Source organism: Bos grunniens, chromosome 29 (genome assembly GCF_055505025.1).
Source record: "Bos grunniens cultivar Pamir isolate PY7600 chromosome 29, Bosgru_T2T1.0, whole genome shotgun sequence".
NCBI classification, from domain to species: Eukaryota; Metazoa; Chordata; class Mammalia; order Artiodactyla; family Bovidae; genus Bos; species Bos grunniens.
The window spans coordinates 394,599-399,500 of NC_141193.1; positions in this window are offsets into that span (position 1 = coordinate 394,599).

Here is a 4,902-nt window from a genome sequence, read left to right on the forward strand (position 1 = left end):
TTCAGGGTGGGTTTCCTTTAGAATTGACTGCTTTCATCGCCCTGCAGTCAGACTTCGCATGAGACGCAAACTCCATCAAAGCAAATATATGTGTCCTGATGTTAGTGGTGCTGTCTGGAGGAATGGTTGTTTGGAAAGCAGTCTGGCAAAGCTGAAATGATATGTGACCTTTGACCTAGAACTTTCTCTCCCGGGAATCAGGCCATCCCACAGAAAGGAGGACACAGGGAGACTGTTTTAGCTTTGCCTGTGGTGGCAGAAACATGGGGTCATGCGGAGACTGTGCTGGACTCCCACTAGCATGGCCCCAGCCATGTGTGAGGCTGACCCCAAGCTCCAGGCCCTGGGAGCACAGCAGAGAGGGCTCCAGGTGGGGAGAGGGGTGAAGAAGGAGGAGGGGGCAGAGCCATGTGGAGTGAAGAGCCAGGTGTGGACCAGCGACAGCCCGTGTGTGCATAGGCCGAGCACGGCAGTTCACGGGATGCCACGCAGATGCAGGACGTGTGTCAGCAGAGGTGAGACGCTGCTTCACAGGCCTGCTTGGGGTCCTGCTGGGCACAGGTGGGAGAAGTCACAGTGTGGAGCTCCACAATGTGAATTCATAAAATGGAAGGGAAAAGGTGGGTTTTGTTGCTGTTGTTTGCTTTTTTTTTTTAAGCTGCACTGCATGTGGCTTGTGAGATCTTAGTTCCCCAAGCAGGGATCGAACCCGGGCCACTGGCAATGGGTGCCAAGTCCTAACCACTGGGTTGCCAGGAGATTCCTAAGGTTGTGGCCTCAGCAAGATCACACCTAAAACGTATCCACAAATGCACACCTGTGGGTGGACACTTGTAATGGAATTAATGGAGACCGTGAGATCTGGGCTGCTGCAGGTGCTGGCCAGGGGTGCCCAGGGTCTCACTGGAGCAGGGGACACTGTGGCCCCTGGCTGTTAGGATGATGCGGGCAGGAGGGGTGATGGGGAACCTGGAGACCAGCCTGGTCCTCCTGACTGGTCAGCCCTCAGATGTGGTGCCCTCCAGTGTCGGTCAGGAGGGTTCTGCTCCAACCACAAGGGTCTTCGTTCTGCTCAGGGGCCCTGAAGGACTTTAAGAGAAGGGTCTTTAGTATAAAACCTTTATTTCCACAGTTAGTGTGTCTGGACACATATTAGTAGGTGGTTCCTAAAGGAAATCAATCCTGAATACACACTGGAAGGGCTGATGTTGAAGCTGAAGCTGCAATACTTTCCCCACCTGATGTGAAGAACTGCCTCATTGGAAAAGACCCTGAGGCTGGGAAAGATGGAGGGCAGGAGGAGAAGGGGACGACAGAGGATGAGATGGTTGGATGGCATCACAACTCAATGGACATGAATCTGAGCAAATTCCAGGAGATAGTGGAGGACAGGGAAGCCTGGCGTGCTGCAGTCCGTGGGGTTGCAAAGAGTCGGACACGACTGAGCAGCCGAACAACTAACGAAGGCAGAGGACTGAGGGGCACCTAGGGTCGTGGTTCCTGGGCACCCACAGGAGGGTGCCACGCAGCTGAATGTCCACGAGAGGCAGTACGGGACGCCTTGTGGATGGGCGCGGGGTTGGCCACCGGCACGAGGGGCAGCCTGGAGGCCGCCTGGTGACTGAGTCTCAGGAGCCGGTGGAGCCGGGAGAGGAGCCCCTTTGTCCCCAGCGCCGTCCCCCAGCAGCAGGCAGACGCTCTGTCCAGGACGGGCTGCTGGGGACCGGCTCTGCTCCCAGACCTCGGGCCGGGGGCCGAGCGGAGGCAGCTCTTGTGCCGCAATACGGGACCTGCCAGCCCCCGTTTCCCCAAAGGCCTGTGTTCAAAGACACCGCTTTCCTCAAGGAGGCTATAGATAGAAAGCTTATCTGCAGCTCCTAGCTCAGCCTGACCCATTTCTGCCTCAGAACTGCTGGCGTCAGTGTCGGGTCTCTGCTGGGCCCTGTAGATGCGGAGCTTGGGAGGAGACACTTTTCCTCCTGTTCTGCAGTTTGAGGAAATGACCAGCACTGAGGGACAAGGAGTCCGTGTGCCCAGGATTCCCTCCGAAGCAGGACACTCGGCAGCTCTTTGCCAGACTCGGCTTACAGCGGTCCGGGGTGCAGTCTTGTATCCCTCAGGTTGCATTAGCGCTTGTCGCCATGATTCTGTCATCGGGGGACTTAGAAGCAGGTGGGAGAAAAGTTGTGAGGAGGAAAGATGCACGGCCGGAAGGCGTGTCACATGCAGGCAGGTGACTCTTGACACGGGAGGGCCCACGACCTGGGCCTGTGAGGACACGGCCCCATGCCAGGGGCGGCTGTGAGCATCTGGTCCTCGCAGCAGAGAAATCGCACACACGGTGCAAGGTAGGGGACTGGCCTTGGCAGGCCACCCGGTTCTCCGGAGAGAATCCCTAATGGGTCATGGCCATCACCCCCTTGCTGCCAACAGGTCAGTGGAGGGGCGGGACCACCCCTGCGCCTCGTCCCCACGCAGGGCTGTTGGGAAGGGGGCTGCCGTGACTTGTGTTTTCATTTCTCTGGGGTGCTCGTCCAGGTGTGCGATCGCAGGGTCCTGTCCTGTTGGTGAGGAGCCGCCAGGGCGCCGGGAGGGAGGGGCCGGTGCCTGAGGCGAGGCCCCGAGCTCTCAGCCGCTGCAGCATGTCTCTTTTGGCCCTGAGCTGCCCTCACTCTCGGCAGGTGGCGTGGGGCGTCTTCTCTCTAGCTTCCTCGCCCGCTGTGCCAACCACAGTTAGCAGAGACCAACAGTGAGGACAGGCTGCCCAGCGGCGGTGAGGAGCTCAGCCGGGTCTGGGGAGCAGCTTATGCTTCAGCCTGCTGGCCACTCCGTCTCTCCACTCAGTGAAGAGACTGCAGCCTCCATCCCCTGGCTCCTAGGGGGCTGTCCCTGCCCTGGGGTCCCTGAGCTTCCTGCTCGCTGGTAGACACGCTCATGGGCTCCAGGCCTTTGGAAGGACCAGCTCCCAGGCCTCCTGTGACCTCCTTCGTCCTCCTCTCTCACTCAGAGGCTCTGCCCCATTCTGCCACCAGCCTCCTGTCGCCCCAGCCGCCCACCATTTCCAGGGTCTCCAGTGACTCTTTTAAATCACAGGAAGGCTCGCATTTCTGCTGAAACACGTGGTTGCCACCTCTTGCGCCTGTTAGCGTCACCATGTTGAAGTACTTCTAATCTCTTTATGATGTCTTCTTAGAACCATGAACTATTAGAGCTGTTTCCAAATGTATGAGGTTGCTTTTTGTTTGTTTGTTAACGATCAACAAGAACTTAGTGAGGCCCCGTGTACGAGTCAGTGCTTTCTGGGCTCCGGACACACCAAGCAGAGCCCTCCCCGGGCACTGTGCATTTTTGCTACACGTGTATTTTTGAAATGTCCTGAAGTTTTTGTTGTTTTTTTCCTCAGACATCAGATCACACAGACACACACACATTTTCATAACCCTTTCTTACAATCACAGGCCCATGAAGCATGTGCCTCGCAACCAAACAGGTTTGTTTCACAGCTCGGCAGGACCAGCTCCTCCAGGAAGCCCTCAGGGTTTCTTCAGACCATACACAGGGCTGGATGAGGGTGCCACCCACCCCTGCCCCTTATCAGGGAAGGATTCGTGGGGGCAGTGCCCCCTCTGCCCAGTCCATCTGCTTCCTAGGATGGGTGGGCCGGGGGCTGAGACACCTGGGAGAACCACCTCCTGAGCCTTCCCTGCCTGAAGCTGGGAGAGCAGCGGGTGTCTGCACAGAGCCCTTCACCCCCAGCCCTGGCAGGGCTCCACGGGCTTCCCCTAGGAGGAGCTGCTGCCCCTTGGTCCCTGGCTGGCCTGGCCAGCAAGCCACAGGCCTCTCCTGGCTTCCGAGGGCTCGAGCCGAGCCTGGAGCCCGGCAGGGGTTTTTGCTGCAGGTCCGAGTGGCCGGCCTCTGTGCCCATGTGCAGGATGATGCAGGGTGCAGCTGCGTCCAGGTGCCCCCTGGGTCAAGGCTGCCCCTGGGCCCCCGAAGCACCAGCATTCACGGATCCGGCCGAATCACGGGCCCTGACTCCACCCCACCTCGGACCTCCTGCCGCCAGGGACAGACGCCCGTCCACACTCCTCACACATGCCCGGCCCCTGCAGCCCCTGAGGGGTCAGGCCATGATGGGCTTCTGGCTCCCGACTTAGTGGCAGAAACTGTTCCTCATGAAACCTCGGGCAGCACTTCCTGAGTTCTGCCCTCCCCCTCGTGTGCGGTCAGTCCTGGGGCCCTTGCACATACGCTCAAGAGGCACGGGCAGCCCCTGGTTCCACGCATCCCCTCGGTCAAGCCCGTCAGCCATGCGTCGAGGCTTCTGTGAACTGGTTCATTTCCATAGGACACGTTGGTTATGACACGCGGGACAGCAGGGCGCCTTGTCCTTCTGTTTCCGTGGGTTTGCGTTTGTTGAGGTTGTGAGAGGAACACAGTTGGGTCACCTCCCTTCCTGGGGCCCCATCTCCATGTGGCGTGTCCCCAGCGTCCCGGCCAGCATGCCCTCCCCCACCCCTACTGTGTGCGTGTTGATCAAAACTGCTCTTATTTTTTTGTTTAATTTCTCCGTCAATCTTTATTTTCTTAACTGAAAAGTTTTAATTTATTTGGTCTTCGCTGCTGCACGCAGGCTCTCCAGCAGCAGTGAGCGGCTTCGCTGGCTGCACAGCCTCTCATCGCCGCAGGTCTGCTTGCGGAGCCCGGCTCCGGGGCCAGCGAGCTCCGCGGTTGTGACGCGCGGCCTAACTGCCCCGCAGCTCACCTCGTGGACTTCAGGAAACCGGGAATCAGGACCATGTTCCCAAGTGTTTGCCGGTGCCCAGTGTGGAGAAAACTGGAGCCGGGAGTGGGGGCAGGCCGGTAAGGCGGGCTGCCTTCCTGCATCTGGCGAGGAGGCTC